This window comes from Phoenix dactylifera, unplaced genomic scaffold (genome assembly GCF_009389715.1).
Source record: "Phoenix dactylifera cultivar Barhee BC4 unplaced genomic scaffold, palm_55x_up_171113_PBpolish2nd_filt_p 000176F, whole genome shotgun sequence".
NCBI lineage: Eukaryota > Viridiplantae > Streptophyta > Magnoliopsida > Arecales > Arecaceae > Phoenix > Phoenix dactylifera.
The window spans coordinates 690,510-711,339 of NW_024067710.1; the positions used below are offsets into that span (position 1 = coordinate 690,510).

A 20,830-nucleotide genomic window follows, 5' to 3' on the forward strand; every position below is an offset into this window, starting at 1 on the left:
TCCCTTGTGTGTGACCCATTGGGTTCCTTATCTTAGCCAGCAGTAGGTGCAGTTGCAAGTTGACCTAACCTGATTAGAATACCTCTAATCCAATTTAGGTTCAATTTAGTGTTAGATGTATGCTCTAGAAGCCAATTTGGCTGACACATTGTTGATTCTAGGGACATAATTTTGTACTTGACTGTTTATTATTGAATAAATAAAAGGCATCTTTTTATTCATATTATTTATGTGTCTATGAATCGTCCAAGGAATTAATAAGATGATGATACATATTCTCAAGAGTTGAGAATTTGAGCCATGTATCATTGGTGATTAATTTCTAAATACTCCTGATCAATGGATCATCACGAGGACGGTGATCGATCCGATCAGTACACAGATCACTTTCCTTCTGGATGGACGAGACTTGAGTCCACAGTGTAGGGACACTGAAGTGATAGTGCAGGTGCTTGTTAGAGAACAAGGGTACTGAGCGTGACCAAGACAAGAAGTCACTTGGATGTCTATCCACTCGTCGGTGACTTGCTTGATGTTGCAGTAGTGTGACTGGTCCTTTGACCTACGGTGCTTCGGCTACTCACAGTGAGGTTATTGTAGTTTGACTGCACACATACATGGTCTCTAGCCATATGGGTCCATGCAGTGTAGATTGGCTGCAGTAGGTTCACTGTAGGAGTAGGGTATGCACCTATAAGGAATCTATCGACCTTGATAGAAGAGGAGTGATCCTATGTGATTTGTTAGACTGAGTTCTAAGACCTTGGCCAGGGCAGAAATATGAAGTGGAAAAGGAGTTTTTCACTATCGAACTCAAGTCGAATAAATCTTGACATATGACAGACGATGGGGTTTGACGAGTTATCCATGACCTCCGTCCTGTAGGGATCCACGATAGTAGGACTGTATCACACGTTAACTGCACCTAGAGGTTCATCATTCCATTCTGCTGGGTAGCCACTACATGCTGCTAGGTGTCACTGGTGGATGGTGGGACTCATAGGGATTATCTTGATGATCGATAAACCCTAATGAGTTGAGTTGGAATCGTTCCAACCCATTGAAAGGAGTTTTCAATGATATTGAGATAGAGATCACAATATATCTCACTACCAGTCAGAATAGAACCTATGGGGTCACACACACTAGAAGTATTGACCGATCCGATGGTTGAAATCGTGATTAGGAATCACAAGAAATCAATTTGATTGATAAGAAGTTGAAGAAGGAAAGGGAATTAATTAATTGGACTTGAAACAAGAAATCCTACTTCGGGTAGGATACCTAGAGTTCTAATTGGATTAGGACTGGGAATCCTAGTTGGAGTAGGACTGGGATTCCTACTTGGAATAGGATTCCTCAATCCTAATGAGATTAGGAGTTTTGAATCAAAATTGGATTCCTACTTGGAGTAGGATTCCTAGAGTCCTAATCGGATTAGGACTTTGGATTCAAATTAGAGTCCTAATTGGATTAGGACTAGAATTAAACAAATCCTAATTGGATTAGGATTCCTTAAGTCCTAATTAATTATTAATCTAATGAATCAACATGACTCCTAATTGGATTAGGATTGAAGAGTTCAAATGAGTCATGGTTCATTCAAGTCCTAATTGGATTAGGACTAGCATAGATTGAACCCAATTTGGCTAATCCTAATTGGATTGGGATGAAACCATGAGAGAGGCACCTAATCCTCTTTGGAAGAGGATTAGGTTAACCAAGTAAGAAGGACATCAGCCCCTCTTCACTTGGCTAGGGCGACATGAAGAGCTAGGGCCGGCGCCCCCTTCCTTTGGTAAGTTATCATGGAACTCCTAATTGTTAGGAGCTCCAATCCTTATAAAAGGAGGACTAGGGGCCGGCGCCCTAAGGCATTGAAGAATCCTCCTCTTGCTGCCGCCACCCTCCCCTCTCCTCCCTTGGTTAGGCTGCAAGCAAGGTGCAAGCAAGTTGAAGCTTGGCGGCATCCCTTCTCCTTCCTCTTGGCTTCAACGCGTAAGAAAAGAAGAAGGCTGCGAAGGGCTGTGATCTTCTTCCTCTTCTTCATCCTTCTTCTTCCTCCTCTCAAGTGCAATCAAGGGTTGATTGAAAGAGAGGAGATCAGCCATCAAAAGCTATCTCTGCAAGGGAGCTAGCACCCCGGTGAGATAGAGAGCTTGGATCGGATCCTGCTTCGTGTGGATACCCGTAGAGGCCGGACGTTTTAACGGCTTCAAGCGAACCCTCTTCCAAAACCACGAATTCAGATTTGCGGTGATCATCTACCCGCGCAAGGTGAAGATTTGATCTTCCTATTAGTTTTAAAAGTTTTAATTCTTACCTAATTGCGAAAGGTCTCGAAACAACGTTCATGCGATGAACGTCGAACCCGTGCATGCCGATTCCGCTGCCATCTGAAAATTTTTGAAATATCAGCGGCATGGGCGGGTTCCCGACATTTAGTGCTAAACCTGACTTAGCAATCAGAACCTTTCTGATGCTTTGATCTAATCAAACTCTTTGATCCGATCAACCCACAAGACATGATTGACGTCTAGCAACGTATCATGTCTACCCGGAAGATGAGGAATGTATTGGACAAATCCAAACATACCCTTCAGTGGCAAGTTACCGTGCAATTCAATCCCTCAGTCATACTACATCCTGAATAAGTGCATGAGTATGGATTAATATCAAACTCAATCACTTATTCATGTCTCTCTCAATCTTTTATATGATAATTCAAACAATGAAACATTAGAAACTCTTTCTAATATTCATTTTGCTTTGATCAAAGGCTTCTTGAATCATCATAAGATTAGAGTAAGTAGGATGTTACCTTCTCTTACTAGAAGTGACTGATTCCTTGTTGACCTACTCACAACCTTCGTACAAAATCCACCATATCCAGAATACCCCGTACACAATGCAATGTCGTGAATGAGGGTAAACCAAAACATAGCTTCAAGTGCACAAGGTACCATGGTGATCTCAGGTCTAAGGATCACTTGCACAACTCCCACTATGAGAACCATCTTTTGATAATTAAATAAGAATCCATAAGATGTTCTCATGGCTGGTCATTTCAGTAAACTCATTCCTCTAATGAGCACCCACATCTTTGTATTAGTGTCTCACACAAGTGATTGTGAGATCAATCATCCTCTACATCGAGCATACATAAGATGTGCCAGTCATTCCGGTAATATTGATCCCCGACTCAATATACCAATTTGACTGGGAATATTCTAAATTAGGATTTTAGGATTTTAGGTCTCACTGGTATGATCTCATCATAACCCTAAAACCAATGTCCTAATTTATGGGGTTCATCATCCAATAATAAAACAGATAAGCAGCAAATGATGAAACACAATGCCTTTATTGATATATATCGAGTGTCAAAGTACATGATTTGGAGGATTACAAAGAGAAACCCATCAAATGATTGGCTTATAGGGTATCTACTCTTTCAATCTCCCACTTGCACTAAAGCCAATTGCCCTTATATTTTAACCCCGTACAATCGAGGTGACGATTGAATTGCTGCTGTGGTAGAGCTTTAGTAAATGGGTCTGCTATATTGTTCTTTGTGTCTACTCGTTCAATCTTGCCGTCTTGTCTTTCGATTATCTCTCAAACAAGGTGGAAGCATCTCAAAATGTGCTTGGATCTATGATGAGACCTTGGTTCCTTAGCCTGTGCAACAGCTCCAGTGTTATCGCAATAAACTGGGACTGGTCCGGCAATCTCAGGAACTACACCCAGCTCTGTGATGAACTTCTTCATCCAGACTGCTTCCTTAGCAGCTTCACTAACAGCTATGTATTCTGCCTCAGTAGTTGAGTCAGCTACAGTTTGCTGTTTGGAACTTTTCCAACTCACAGCTCCACCATTCAAAGTGAAGATATATCCAGAGATTGACTTGCTATCATCTGGATCAGATTGAAAGCTAGAATCTGAATAGCCTTCTAGTTTCAATTCTGATCCTCCATAAATCAGAAAAACATCTCTAGTCCTTCTCAAGTATTTGAGAATGCTTTTCACAATTTTCCAATGATCCTCCCCGGGATCTGCCTGAAATCTACTTACCATACCCAAGGCATAAGCTACATCAGGCCTGGTACATAACATAGCATACATGATCGACCCTACTGCTGAAGCATAGGAAATAGAACTCATTCTATTCCTCTCTTCAGATGTCTTAGGAGACATCTGCCTAGAGAGTTGTATGCCATGTCCTATGGGTAAGAAACCTTTCTTACTTCCATCCATGCTGAACCTCTTCAGCACATTATCAATGTACCTAGACTGGGACAAACCTAGCATCCTTTTAGATCTATCTCTATAGATCCTTATACCAAGTATATAGGATGCTTCACCCAAGTCTTTCATAGAAAATTTCTTTGATAACCAAGTCTTGACCGATTGCATCATTGGAACATCATTTCCAATGACCAATATATCGTCCACCTATAATATCAAGAAGACAATAGCACTCCCACTAGTCTTCTTGTACACACAAGGTTCATCTATATTTTTAATGAAGCCAAACTCTTTGACTATCATGTCAAAATGGATGTTCCAACTCCTAGATGCCAGCTTTCATCCATAAATGGATTTCTTAAGCCTACATACTTGATTTGCTCTTCCTCTTGAGACAAATCCCTCTAGCTGTGTCATATAAACCTTTTCCTCAAGGTGACCATTAAGAAAGGCGGTTTTGACATCCATCTGCCAGATATCATAATCATAGTATGCAGCTATAGCAAGCATAATCCGAATAGATTTGAGCATAGCTACTGGCGAAAAAGTTTCATCATAATCAATACTTTGTTTTTGCCAGAAACTTTTTGCCACTAGCCTAGCCTTGTAGGTTTCTACTTGGCCATCAGCTCCTATCTTCTTCTTGTATACCCATTTGCACCCTATTGGAATCACTCCCTCAGGTGCATCAACCAAAGTCCACACTTGGTTTGTATACATATAATCTATCTCGGATTTCATGGCATCCAGCCATCTGTCAGAGTCCCTACTCTTGACAGCTTCCGAATAGGTCAGAGGGTCATCGTTATCAATGATGTGGGCTTCATCATTCTCAATGATAAATCCATACCTCTCAGGTGCATTTCGCACTCTTTCTGACCTTCGGAGAGGAGTAGTGTGTAGTGGCTGTACCTCTTCCATGGGTACATCTGGTTGAGGATTATTATGTGTCTCACCTTGTAGGTCTTGAACTTCATCAAGTTCAATTCTTCTATCCTTGCCCTTTTCTAAGAAAAACTCTTTTTCCAAGAAAGTGGCATGCCTAGCAACAAATACCTTTTGTTCGGTAGGATCATAGAAGATATATCCTAAACTGTCTTTAGGATAACCTACAAATGTACACTTGTCCGATCTAGCACTTAGCTTATGTCCAAAATTTCTTTTGACATAAGCATGACAACCCCATATCTTAAGATACTTAAGATTAGGTTTCTTTCCTTTTCATATCTCATATGGAGTGCTAGATATAGACTTAGATGGTACTCTATTTAATACTAATGCAGCAGTTTCTAGGGCATGTCCCCAGAAGAAAATTGGAAGATTTGTGAAGCACATCATGGACCGTACCATATCTAATAAGGTACGATTGCGCCTTTCAGCTACACCATTTAATTGTGGTATATATGGAGGGATACCGTGCAATTCAACCAAGTGTGGACTTTGGTTGATGCACACTACACCATTCATAGAGTATATCCTTTAATTTAAGATAATCTAAAAATTTGCTAGAAAGGTATTCTCCTCCTCGATCAGATCGAAGGATTTTAATACACTTTCCAGTTTGTTTTTCGACCATACTTTGATACTCTTTAAAGTTATCAAAGGCTTCGGATTTATGTTTCATTAGATACACAAAATCGAACCTTGATAAGTCATCAGTAAATGTGATGAAGTAAGAGTATCCACCTCTAGCTGGAGTTGATATAGGACCGCACACATCAGTGTGTACGAGTTCTAACAACTCACTTGCCCTTTCTCCATGTCCCGAGAATGGAGACTTGGTCATTTTACCCATAAGATAAGATTCACAAGTTCCTAATGATTCAAAATCATAAGGGTCAAAGAATTTATCTTTATACAACTTGTGTAACCTTGTCTCACTAATATGACCTAATCGGTAATGCCAGAGGAGGGTATTATTAATATTTTCTCTTTTTCTTTTATTATCTTTGCCAATATGAAACATAACATTATTAAGACATAATACTAAAAGACCATTTTCCATAGTGCCATGACAATAATACTCATTAGATAAAGAAATAGAGCAACCATTGCTCTTTCCATTTATTTCGAATCCTTTCTTAAGCAACAAAGGAATTGAAATTACATTTCTAATGATTTTTGGCATAAAATAACAGTCTTCTAGCTTCAAGAATTTCCCGGAGGGTAGCTGTAGTATGTAGGTGCCAACAGCTTCAGCCTGGATGGATTCTCCTCCAGCGCCATATAGCTCGAAGTCACCTTTCTTCAGACTTCTAATTTTCTGCAGTCCATGCAAAGATTTGCATATGTGAGAACCACAACCGGTATCCAATACCCATGAATTAGAATCAGAAGAACTTAATGTCATATTGGCATGTAATAAAAACATACCTTTTGATACACACTTGCATCAGGCTTCACACTTGCAAGAAAGCTCTTGCAGTTCCTTTTCCAATGCCCCGTCTTATCGCAGTGGAAATAGGTACCGGGTCCAGAGATTTTCTTTTCCTTCTTCTTTTTGATGCGACTCTTAGGGTTTAATTTTTCTTTGAACCCTTGTTGCCCGATTTCTTCTTTGAGCTCTCACCAACAAGAAGGATCGGACCCTTGTCCTTCTTGATGTGAGACTCTGCTGTTTTCAGCATATTTAGAAGCTCAGGCAGGGAGGAATTTAGTTTGTTCATGTGATAATTCACAACAAACTGCGAGAATGAGTCGGGTAGTGATTGCAGGATCAAATCCTGACTGAGCTCACTGTCCATTGCAAAGCCAAGTTGACTCAATCGAGTGATCAAGTCTATAACCTTTAAACAGTGGTCTTGCACAGACGATCCCTCGATCATTCTAGCATGGAACAACTGCTTAGATATCTCATATCTAGCAGTTCTGCTCTGTTCACCATATAACTCCTTCAAGTTAAGGAGTATGGAGTGAGTATCCATACTATCATGCTGCCTCTGCAATTCATTATTCATAGAAGCAAGCATGATACATTTGACAGTCAAACTGTCATTTTTCTACATACGATATGTGGCCAATTCCTCCTCAGTTGCATCTTCCCCTGCTGACCCTAGGTTAGGGGTTTCGAGAATGTAGGAAAATTTTTCTTGTGTGAGAACAATCTTTAAATTCCTCAACCAGTCCACATAGTTGGGACCAGTCAATTTGTTTGTATCTAAGATACCTCTAAGTGAGAGTGAAGATGCCATTTTTGCAGAATTAATCTATAATTACAAAGAACACTAATATAAGCAGACCAATCATGATGACATGTATTCAATCAGACAAGGACTTTTATCTAATTGTTACTCCCACTATTTTTATCGAATATCATAACCCTCAAGTATGATGAACGAGAAAATACTAATTTTCTTAGTGGGGTTGAGATCCAAATTCCTTATAAAAGATCTTGTGGGAATCACAACAAGCCCTTATAAGTTCAAAGGTAGGAAACTCTTTCCAATTGCATCCCATGCGATTTCCAACTTTATTCTATCCTCTAGCACACATATAGTCTTGTGGGAATCACAACAAACTATTGTGTCTAGTTAAGTCAAATCCTTCATTTTTATACAGTCATATTTGAATAATGCTGCCCTTGTGGGAATCACAACAAGGCAACCTATTAAAATATGCCATATGCATCATATGCACCAAGATATTACAATATCAATCCCTAATACTAACCTTGTGGGAATCACAATAAGCTAGCGTAGATATTGACATAATAATATCTAAGCATGAAGGAAGGACCTTTATAGTGTTATATCAGCAATTAGCTTTTTCATGGAGGTCAATCAAATAGTTGGCCAGGTAAGCAGATGGGAGGCTCTCCTTACTTAGTAAGGTCCTAATTAAATAACCACCTGTAGCCTCTTTCCTAGACACCAACTTAGTCAATTGATTCAGAATGGCTCAGCTTAAAGCAATTAACACTACGACTTAATTATGAATTTAGTGAGGCTTTCAAATAGTAGTATCTTACTAACATTAAGCTCAACCATAAAGGACAATCAAATAATTGGCCAGAAAAGCAGGTGGGAGGCACCCCTCACTCAGAGAGTGAGGTCCTAATTAAGTAACCACCTGTGGCTTCCTTCCTAGACACCAACTGAGTCGATTGTTCCAGAATGGGTCAGCCCAAAGTTTTCATACTACTATATTGGTCTCATTGCACATTCTATAATTTAGCACTAGCAATGATACTGTGCTACAACATGAATATAACACTATCTCATGGCATAAACTAATCATGCATACAAACAACCTAGCTATCTTATAGCATCAAGATAATAGCATGTATTATCATTTGGTTAAAAGGATTAAGGGTGGCTCTGATACCACTGTTGGGTTTCCCAGTGCCCTAGGGCGTAGCGAAAGATACGGGATTATAAAATTTTCTTATAAAACCCATTATATGAAACCCTAATAAGCCAAGATCACCTTAATAGTATAACCAAATAATGTAGAAAATATAATCTTGGTATAGAAGAATACCTATCACGCTATATCCAATATGTCTGAAGATGTCCTAAGGTGCCCAAATGTTCACCCTCCGATGTTGATCCACACAGGAATGGGTTCAAGACTCTAGCTCCACCAAAACTTGATTCTAATTGTTCAATCCTTCCAAAGGATTTAATTGGCTGATTTTCCTTTACTTCCTTCTTCCTTTCTACCTTAAAACATTCACTAGCCTTTTTGTCCTAAAGAAGTCCCTCTTGTCTTGGGTTAGGACAAAATAGAGAGGCTTGTAAGAAAGAAGGGATAAGGGAGAGAGAAGGAAAGACTTTTTCTTTGATGATCTTTAGAACCCCAAGGCACCTCCTTATTTATAAGAGATGGAGGGATGCATCATAAAGGGATGCATTCCATCCACACTCCTCATCATGATGAGGCATGTGCCAAGAGAGGCATCCCATCATGATGGGGTGCTAAGGAGAAGGGTGTATCAACTTCTTTCTCATATCTCCCTCTTAAATACTGATGATCCAAGGGCCCAAATGCAGTGAACCAAAGCCAATGGTCCAGATCTAGGCGCCATCTAATGGTCCAGATCAAGGCATCATCATCCAGGGTGCCATCCAATGGTCCAGAAGCAAGTTGCCATCACCCATGGTCCAGATTCAGTTGCTGAGCAACGGTCCAGATCTTTCATCCAGAGAGCCATCCAGTGGTCCAGATTCAGGCGCTGACCAATGGTCCACATCCTTCATCCAAGAATCCATCCAATGGTCCAGATGAAGGCGCCAACCAGTGGACCAGATCCTTCATCCAGGAAGCCATCCAATGGTCCAGAAGTGAAGGCCCTATCAAACCCAATCTAATTGGATTTAACCAACTTAAAGAAAATATTAAACCTAATCAAATCAGGTCTAATTAAAGCCAAATGGGTTCCAACTCTTGGCTAACCCATATTAGGTCATGATCTAATCATATTAGATCAACCTAACCTAAGAATCAGATTCGAATTTAATTTGAATTAGGAGCTAGGGTTTGCAACACGTGCTAGCATGTTCATCTTGCAAACATGATTTAATCCAATTAGACCCTTGATCAATTCTCTTGTGTGTGACTCATTGGGTTCCTTATCTTAGCCAGCAGTAGGTGCAGGTGCAAGTTGACCTAACCTAATTAGAATACCTCTAATCCAATTTAGGTTCAATTTAGTGCTAAACCTGACTTAGCAATCAGAACCTTTCTGATGTTTTGATCTAATCAAACTCTTTGATCCGATCAACCCACAAGACATGATTGACGTCTAGCAACGTATCATGTCTATCCGAAAGATGAGAAATGTATTGGACAAATCCAAACATACCCTTCAGTGGCAAGTTACTGTGCAATTCAATCCCTCAGTCATACTTCATCCTGAATAAGTGCATGAGTATGGATCAATATCAAACTCAATCACTTATTCATGTCTCTCTCAATCTTTTATATGATAATTCAAATAATGAAATATTAGAAACTCTTTCTAATATTCATTTTGCTTTGATCAAAGGCTTCTTGAATCATCATAAGATTAGAGTAAGTAGGATGTTACCTTCTCTTACTAGAAGTGACTGATTCCTTGTTGACCTACTCACAACCTTCGTACAAAATCCACCATATCCAGAATACCCCGTACACAATACAATGTTGTGAATGAGGGTAAACCAAAACATAGCTTCAAGTGCACAAGGTACCATGGTGATCTCAGGTCAAGGGTCACTTACACAACTCCTACTATGAGAACCATCTTTTGATAATTAAGTAAGAATCCATAAGATGTTCTCATGGTTGGTCATTTCAGTGAACTCATTCCTCTAATGAGCACCCACATCTTTGTATTAGTGTCTCACACAAGTGACTGTGAGATCAATCACCCTCTACATCGAGCATACATAAGATGTGCTAATCTTTCCGGTAATATTGATCCCCGACTCAATATACCAATTTGACTGAGAATATTCTAAATTAGGATTTTAGGATTTTAGGTCTCACTGGTATGATCCCATCATAACCCTAAAACCAATGTCCTAATTTATGGGGTTCATCATCCAATAATAAAATAGATAAGCAGCAAATGATGAAACACAATGCCTTTATTGATATATATCGAGTGTCAAAGTACATGATTTGGAGGATTACAAAGAGAAACCCATCAAATGATTGGCTTATAGGGCATCTACTCTTTCAGGAGGCCCTCAAGGAATTTTTTCAGAATTTTTTGAAACCTCTAAATATGGTATATCTTGAACCCAAGGCATGGGGGTCTTTTTTAGCCAAAAGACCCCCCCACGTATCATACCTAATTTAGCCAATTAATTTGGCTGATAAAATAGCCAATTAATTTGGCTGATAAAATAGCCAATTAATTTGGCTGATAAAATCTCCAAAAAATTCTGGTGGTTTGGAAGCTAACAGGAGATAAACATATCTAAATTTAGTGGATTTTGGATCCCTAAAAGATAGGATGTCATGCATCCAATGTTCAGCCGCACACCATCCTATTTCATGCACCATGCAATCCCTATAAATTAGAAAATTCATCTAAATCTTTCTAGGAAGATTTAAGGTGCCATTTTCATAGAAAATATAGCGCCACGCCTTCTCTCTTCTCACGCCAATTTGTGGCCAAAAATAAAGAGGATAGTCATGGAAAATATTGGGGATAAATCAAGGTGTCATTTTTCTCCAAGAAGATAAGGATGGGTTCCTAAAATTTAGGAATTCTTCTCCTTATCCAATTCTGATTATTTAGACTCATAATCCTCATCAAATAAGGTCTTCTAATTGATTTGGATCAAGCCCAATCCAATTGGGTCAAGTCCCATCAATTGGGTCAAGCTCAATCTACTTGGGTTGAACCCAATCCAATTAGGTCAAACCCTGATGCAGCCCAAATTGAATCCTATTCAATTTGGCTCAACCTAAGCCCAATTACTCAATCAAATTGAGTTCATTAGAAATCCAATTGCTAATTAATCCTTCAATAATTCAATAATTATTTTAATGCAACTTTTGTTTAGGATAATTTGTCAATCGAATTGGCCAAATTATCCCTGAATGATTCTTAATTATCAATCAGCCATTTGATCAACCTAGAAACTTTTATGCGTGTGACCTCATAGGTTCGAACCTAAGCCGGTAGTATAGGAACATCTTCCTATACTAATTGATGTGACCATCTAGCAATGGTACCCGACATTTCGATAGGCCGAATATATGCGAAGCAAATATTCTGAAACCCTGGACTATGGTTACTATATAATTCAATCCCTTTGACTCCTAATGCCAGGATGACTTAGAGCTCACCATCAAGCCTATAATTAGTACATCTATTATGTGATTAACTTTAGATATCCCGTGACTCCTCACTGGGATTACCCTGGCCAAGGTTTTGCTAAATTAATCACAAAACATTATCTCCTGTTTCTAGGAGGGGTCAATTCCATCTCGACTCACAACTGACTACGCAAGTACTTGACTGCACCCAGTGACCTTCCGTCACTGAATTAGAAATTCAGATAGTCCGGTACCAAAGTACAGTGAGTTGCTTGCTAGTCACAGGTTGCGATCTCAGGTCAAAGGGCCAAACTTATACCCATATCCACTCGAAACATCTCTTGACAGTAGAGCATTCCAGAATTGGTCACGTTCAATGAAATGTACTCCTACACTTCACCTGTGTGGCATACTAGTGTCTCCACACTCCTTGGTTAAGAGGACAACCAACATATATGTCACACAACGACCTAATCTCGATAATCCTGTCATCCCAGTAACAACATATCATTTGGTCATGAACCAGTTTAAGGACTCAAAGATAAATCCTCCTTTATCATAACGTAAGTCCTAAGGACTTCATCATATAAGAGTTTATTTGAAGATGAAATGATGAATAATGCCAAATAATACTTTATTAATTTGTCAATTCATTTATAAAATTCAATCATCAATATACTGACGATTGACATTAAGGATACAAATCCCAACAACTCCCACTTAGCCTAATATCAATCGGCACAGTATCTAATACCATCTTCGACTTGTGTTCGTCGAACTCTTTGATGCCGAGGACTTTGGTAAATGGGTCAGTCATATTTTCTTTTGTATCAATTTTCTGTAGAATCTGCCACTGTGTGCTGCTTGGAACTCTTCCAGCAGATGGCCCCATCCTTAAGAGTGAAGATATATCCCGACACACTCTTGCTATCATCTTGATCTGACTGAAAACTTGAATTGGTATATCCCTCAAGTTTTGAGTCAGAATCACCGTAGACAAGCCACTGATCTTTAGTATTTCTCAAATACTTAAGGATGGTTTTTACAACCTTCCAGTGGTTGCTACCTAGATCAGACTGGTATCTGCTCACTACTCCTAGTGAGTATGCCACGTCTGGTTTAGTACATGTCATGGCATACAATATAGATTCTACTGTCGAAGCATATGGAATTCTATCCATACTCTCTCTTTCTTGAGGGGTTGTCGGACAATCCCTTTTAGAAAGGTTAATTCCATGGCCCATTGGAAGATAGCCTTTCTTGGAATTAATTATACTGAACCTTTTCAGTATAGTATCAATGTATGTGGATTGGAATATCCAAGCAATCTTCTAGATCTATCTCTATAGATCTTCATCCCTAGGATGTAAGATGCTTCTCCCAAATCCTTCATGGTAAATTGAGATGATAGCCATACCTTTATTCCTTGTAATGCAGGAATGTCATTTCCGATTAAAAGAATATCATCTACATACAAAATAAGAAATATAATAACTGATCCATTTGTCTATTTATAAATGCAAGGTTCCTCTTCATTCTTAATGAAGCCATATGTTTTGATTACCTTATCAAAACATATATTCCAACTCCGTGAAGCTTGCTTTAATCCATAAATGGACCTTTGTAGCTTGCACACCTTAGACTTATCTATAGATGTAAAACCTTCAGGTTGTATCATATATACCTCCTCTTCTAAATCTTCATTTAGAAATGCGGTCTTTACATCCATTTGCCAGATTTCATAGTCTAAATGTGATGCTATCGCAAGCACAATCCGAATGGACTTGAGCATTGCCACAGAAGAAAATGTCTCGTCATAGTCAATACCATAACGTTGACGATATCCCTTGGCAACCAGACAGGCTATAGGTATCTACCTTTCCGTCTGCGCCCCATTTTCTTTTGAATATCTACTTACACGCTATGGGTTTAATCCCTTCGGATGGGTCAACTAATGTCCATACATCATTGACCTTCATGGATTCCATTTCGGATTGCAAGGCTCTAAGCCATTTATCAAAGTCATACCTCTGCATTGCATCCATATAGGTGATCGGATCCTCATCATTTTCATCAAGATCGACAGGATCCCCATCTCGGACTAAGAAACCGTAGTATCTGTCCGGCTGACGTGGTACTCTACCTGATCGCCTTAATGGTGCATCTAAGATGGATTCTGGATCTGATCTAATCAAATCCGACTCAATTGGTTCAGTGGATGGTGTCGGGTCTTCTACATGTTGAACTTTCCTAAGCTCAACATTAGAGCTTTTAGTTCCTTCACTAAGAAATTCTTTCTCTAGGAAAACAGCTCTATTGCTTACAAACAATTTTTGTTCTTCAGCAAAGTAGAAGTAATATCCTTTAGTTTCTTTAGGATAACCAACAAAGAAATATTTGTCAGACTTGGGTTCAAGTTTGTCTGTCTTCAAACGTTTGACGTACGCTGGACACCCCCAAACCCTAAGGTGAGAGAGCATCGGCTTACGTCCAGTCCACATCTCATGTGGTGTTTTATTTACAGATTTACTTGGAACCTTATTTAGAATATAGCAGGTTAATTCAAGAGCATATCCCTAAAAGGATATGGGCAGATCAGCAAACCCCATCAAGGATCGAACCATGTCTAACAGAGTTTGATTTCTCCTTTCTGATACACCGTTATATTGTGGTGTACCAGGAGAAGTCCATTGAGAGAGAATCCCATTCTCTCTTAGATATGTCAAAAACTTATTGGAAAGGTATTCACCCCCTCGATCTGATCGAAGAGTTTTAATACTCTTTGCAGTTTGTTTTTCTACTTCATTACGATACAATTTGAACATTTCAAATGCTTCAGATTTATGTCTCATTAAATAGATATAACCATATCTCGAAAGGTCGTCTGTAAATGTAATGAAATATGAATACCCACCTTTAGCATCTGTGCTCATTGGCCCACATACATCAGAATGTACAAGGGTCAATAAGTCACTGGCTCGTTCATCTTTTTCAGTAAAAGGTGATTTAGTCATTTTACCAAGAAGGCATGATTCACAGGTTATTAATGATTCACAATCATTAACATTGAGAATTCTCTCTTTACTTAACCTGTTCATCCTGTTCTTGTTAATATGACCTAGCCTATGATGCCAAAGATAGATATCCATGATATTATCTATTCTAGGGCGCTTACTTGACTTGTACATTACATTAACAGGCTGTGACAATATGTATATGCCATTACTCAATTGTCCATGTATTACAGTAACACCATTCATAATGATATCACAAGAACATTTCTTTATTGAGATTTCTTAATCGTTTATGGCCAAAAGGCCCACGAAAATTACATTTAATAAGAACGTAGGACAATAGTGACAATCACTCAAGACAACTACATGAAAATTGAAAACAAGTTTGAGATTTCATAAAGCAAGAACTGGAACAGATCTTCCATCTCCAACATTCAGGAATCTCTCAATGTTTCCAAATCTCTCATTGACCTGAAGTCCTTGCAATGAATTGCATATATTAAACAGACTTCCAATATCTAATACCCAGGTCGAATTATCACATATAGAGAAATTACAAGGTGTTATAAATACCATAATCAGCAACTGATTGCCCTTTTCTCTTGCTTGGCCTGTTCGGGTCAAGTGAGGCAAGGTACTGAGGATAATTTCTCTTCTAATGCCCCTACTTCTTACAATAGAAGCATTCTGCCAGATTGTGGTCAGCCTTAATCTTTTTGGTCTGACTTGGCTTCGCACGTTGCACCTTTTTCTTTTGATTTTTATTTTTCTTCTTCCCTTTCTTACAGGTACCATGACCCCTGGACGAACCTCCCACTAAATTCACCGACTCTTTTAGGAGTTGGTGATCCTTCTCAAAAGTTTGTAGTAAACCCAACAATTGGTGATAATTTACTACCAGTTTCGTCATACGAAAGTTGGTGAGAAATGGGCGGTACGAACCAGGAAGAGAATTCAGTATAGCATCCTTCCCCAATTGATCATGTAGGGGAAATCCGAGAGTGCCTAGGCACTCGATTAACTCAATCATGTACAATACATGATCGGTCGTCGAAGCTCCATCCTTCATACGTGCACTGAAAATAGCACAACTAGTCTTGTGCATTTTAACGTCATCAGAAAAACCGAATGATTCATTCAACACTTGAATGATGTCTTCCGGCTGCGCATTCTCAAAACACCTCCTAAACTCATCATTCATTGCAGCGAGCATAATGCAACGGACAGTGATATGATCACTGAGCCACTTCTGATAAGTGTCTCTGACTGTACCCCGTGCATTAGCAGCGGACTGCTCAGGTGCTGGATTTGTTATCACATAAAGGATCCATTCATGCTCTAGCATAATTTTCAGTTTCCTATATCAATTATTGAAGTTGGAACCAGTTAACTTGTCATTATCCAATAATGAGCGAAGTGACAAATTAGTGGCCATTTCTGTATAAAAGAAAATTTGGCTATTAGTATATGAATTGACTAAACACATTAGACTTGGACGTTAGTCTAAAGGTACTCCCATTATTTTATACAAATTGGTAGCCTCTACCTCCAATTCGAAAAATTACTCTTAATGCTTTAGTGGGCACTAGAACCCAATAGATCGCATATAAGCCTGAGTGTGGCTCGGCCAACCCATATGCACCTATTGGTAGGTTCTTAACCAATTGCTTCACCAAGTAACTTCTAGTGATGATTTTGCCCTAGGTTCTTCGGCAGGCGTGTGGCGTCTCCACCGAATACCCTAGTTAGGTCCAACCATTAAATGATAGGGTTCAGTCTAATCAACTAATAGACAACCAAGTGATAAGTGCTGAATAATTTATAATTTAGTTATCTTTTCATAGCACTTATCAATGTTCTTAAACTGATAAATACATACTTTACCATGAAATTGAATAAACATTGAAATAAATTTAAAATATGGTAAGAGGTAAATAATTCTTTTCTCAAAACAGACTCTGAACTTGTCTCTCTCCTGGTTGTAATCTTTCATGAAAACATATAAGGAGGAGATTGTGTTGACCCGGTTTAGTAACCTGATGGAGTTGTAATCAAGCTAAGGCTATGATTAAATAGGTTTTGGTCCTGATTAGATAATTATTCTTGTATGAGGAAAAATATTTGATTAATCCTTTTTTTTATTAAGTCACGGTCTTGTTTTTAGTCTTGTTTATTTTATCTGGTTAAGTTCGGTCTGAAGCAGTTTAGCAAGAATTAAATAACATTGGGCTCGAGAATAAGTTTAAGCAAGTCAACGATCATGACTCACCTTAAATCCAAAGCCAATTCCCAACCAATTCCATTCCTTTCCCACGACCACTGTCCGTAGCTCCCCCAAGCAATCCAACAGTTCAGAAATTCCCATCTCCGCATCACGTTTCCAAACTAAGCAAAACAGGGGAGACCTTTATTTTAAATCCACATATGCCCATTTTCACGTCAAAATAGAGCAAGAAAAGAATTTTTCCCCAAATTACTGAAAACACTGTTCATATGAACAGTGTTCCGTGAAAACACTGTTCATATGAACAGTGTTACGAAATTTCACTGTGCATCTTCTTCCTCCCGCAGCGCATCACGGCCGTCCACGGCGTCCTCCCATCAATCCACCGATCAGCCCCTCCCAGCAGCCAAGATTCACGGCATCGTCTTCATCCCCGGGTATTCCGCCATCCGCCGGTGCAGCCAGCGACCACTCCTCCACGATCCCAGCCGTCGGCATCCGTCTCTAGCGCCGTCCATGTCGTCACCCGAGATCTAGCCATTCTCCCAGCGTATCACGCCATGGATCCGGCCACCTTCTTCTTCCGCTCCTCCCAGCATTGCGCCCCAGCCGCTCCACGGATCACGCCGAGACCCAGCCGCTCCACGGATCTACATCCCACAACCCAACCTCCCATTTCTCGCCGTCTTCATCCGCGATCTGCCCTCCGGCATCACGCCCCGGAATCAGCCACCCGTGATCTCTTCTCTCTTCCAAAATGAGCACTCCGGACAGCTATAAAAGGAGGAGGGTGGCCATCGGCTTGAGGAGAGCTCGGGGAAGAAAAACAGGGGAGACCCCCTGTTTTGGTGAAAAGAAGAAGAAAGCCGAAGAGGGAACCAGAGAAAAGAAATAAAAAAAAAGAAAGGAGGGAGGGGTAAAGAGAATAGTTTTGGATATTTTGGGAATAATGGGAGGTGATCAATTTCATTTGAAGATGGAAGGTCGTCCGGAAGCCATGCGCAGCTAAACGTCTAGTCTAGGGCTGGATGAAGCCCTAGCAATGTATCAGGGCATTGTAGTTCTTATTTTTTTTATTATTTTGGAGCTTGTTTAAATTCTTATTTTCAATGAAATATTCCTTTATGATATTTAAACTTTGAGCATGCTAGTTACTAATCATATTTGCTAAAGTAGTCTAAGATGATCCATGCCTAGGAAGATGAAGTGTGCTGCATCCTAGATTAGCATACTTAGGTAGACACTTCATGCTACACCGAAGATGGATCTTCCTAACACTCTTTATGCTTTTATTTTAAAAGGCTTGTACCCAATTTGCATGCCTCTCCAAAAGATAAAAATTAAGAACACAGTCCCTAATGCAATGCTACGCGGTGGATTCGAAACCCTAGATCCATCTACTTTGATAAATTTCAATTCGTACTCATAGATTAATTTAGTTAAATCAAGTTAGCAAATTCTTCTTTTTGATTTATTATTAAAGAAAAATAACTAGTCTCCAATCCCTGTGGACCGACACCCGTAATCACTATCCTACAGGATACGTGCTATTGCGTGGTTTACTTTTGAAATTGAAAGAACCGATCAATTTTTGGCGCCGTTGCCGGGGATTGCTTGCATAGTTATTTTTCCTATCATTAAAAAAAATTAATTAATTAAAAAAAAATTCAAATATATATATAGATATAAATTATTTTCTATTATTGTTACTTTTCTTATCTCCTTTTTCTCTTCTACTAATTTTTTTTAATTTTTCTTTTGGTCTTATTTGATCAGGAATCGAAGAAAAAATCTAGGATGATCAAAAGGAGAATAGCTGGAAAAGGAATGCTTTAGAGATTTGCTTAAAAAATTTTAAATTGCTGGGAAAATTTTCTTTGGTAACCTCTAAACCTTTCTTATTTAAATTAATTATTAGCTTGAAATTTTGTGGTGATTGTTTGATTTTAATTTCAGCAAAAGTGTGAATACATGCTTGATACACATACACAAATTAATCCGCACATAGTAAGGGCAATCACCCCAACAAGATAAGAGCCAGATTTCATCACCGGATTCTTGCCCAACTTAGGTGAACTCAATCTCACATAGTGTCACTTTAATTAAAATCAATTAGACGTTGGCTCCTAGGAACATTCGAGCTCAATAGGACGAAGATCACCAAAAGTTGCACCAATTTCGCTCTGTGGCTTAGTTGATATCTAGGCAAGCTTTGTCCCCATAAGGAAGACAGTTCATCTATTCGAGACAAGTAGATTTTAAGTGGGACCTTTGCGAATGCATCGTGACCCCTCCACTTACCTGGGAGCTTACCTGGTCAACTCGGTTCATTAGACCGGATTGGAGGCTTAGGTGCCCTCTTCAAACTAGTTAGGAGCTGTTTAGTGATTTTAGGACAAATACAAGGATTGATGTGTTTATCTTTTATTGCATGCTTGACTGATCAAGTACTAGTGTATGCAAGGGAGTCGTTCTAGAGTACGTGACCTATTACCTTTTGACCCTGAAATAGAACGGACCCTTAGGAATATTCGAGCTGAGATCAGAATATTAGAATCATCCCCACCTCCTGAGATGGCTGAAGAACAATCCAAACTCCTGAGGGAGTACTTTACTCCCACCATTTACACTTCCCCATCTTGCATTCGATTACCTGAGGTAGCAGTGGTACAATATGAAATAAAGTCTAGTGTGATCCAAATGTTCCCATCTTTTTATGGGCTCACCAACGAAGAACCATATAAACACCTAGATGAATTTCTTGAGATTTGCACCACTGTCAAGATTCAGAACTTCACTGATGATGCTCTGAAACTTAGATTATTCCCTTTCTCCCTTAAAGATAGAGTCAAACAATAGCTGAATTCTTTAGAAGCTAAGTCGATTCGTTCTTGGGATCAAATGCAACAAGAATTCCTTAAAAAATACTTTCCCATAGGAAGAACGAACCAGTTTAGACGTGCCATTACAAGCTTCTCCCAAACCGAGGGAGAAGAATTTCATAAAACTTGGGAGAGATTTCAGAACCTAATCCTTAAATGCCCTCATCATCAAATACCTAAGTGGCAGCTAGTGCAATATTTTTATGACGGTTTGACTGAACTAAACCGTCAGATGATCGATGCTGCATGCGAGGGGACATTCATGCTTCAAAATGAGCATGAAGCATGGCAATTATTTGAAAATCTTAATGAAAACTCCCTCCACCATGCTTCCTGTTCTCGTCAAGCACCCCCAAGTTCTCAAAGAAAAGGGACCATTTGTGAAATAAGTCATTCCATGGACCTGTCTAGCAAGGTAGATGCATTGTCCCATAAGATTGATCAATTGATGATAGGAGGACATTTCGTTAGCTCTTTCCAAGCACAAGTGTGTGCCATCTGTTCTAGCCCATCACACCCTATTCATGAGTGCCCCTCAGCACCCCAATTTCCCGAACTCGTGCAAGAACACATCAATGCTGCCCAAACACAGCCCAGATCGGGTAATGACCCATTTTCTAATACATATAACCCGGGATGGAGGAATCATCCAAATTTTTTTTGGAGGCAGCAAGCTTCGAATACTGCCCAACCCTGCTTCCAAAATTTTC

At 39.3% G+C, this 20,830-nt stretch overlaps 1 non-coding gene across 1 annotated transcript; it reads right to left on the reverse strand.

The window, feature by feature from the left end:
• Positions 1-20,188: 20,188 nt before the first annotated feature.
• Positions 20,189-20,294, reverse strand: LOC120105028. Its single transcript, XR_005507412.1, has one exon. It is a non-coding gene; the product is annotated as a small nucleolar RNA R71 (small nucleolar RNA).
• Positions 20,295-20,830: the final 536 nt, after the last annotated feature.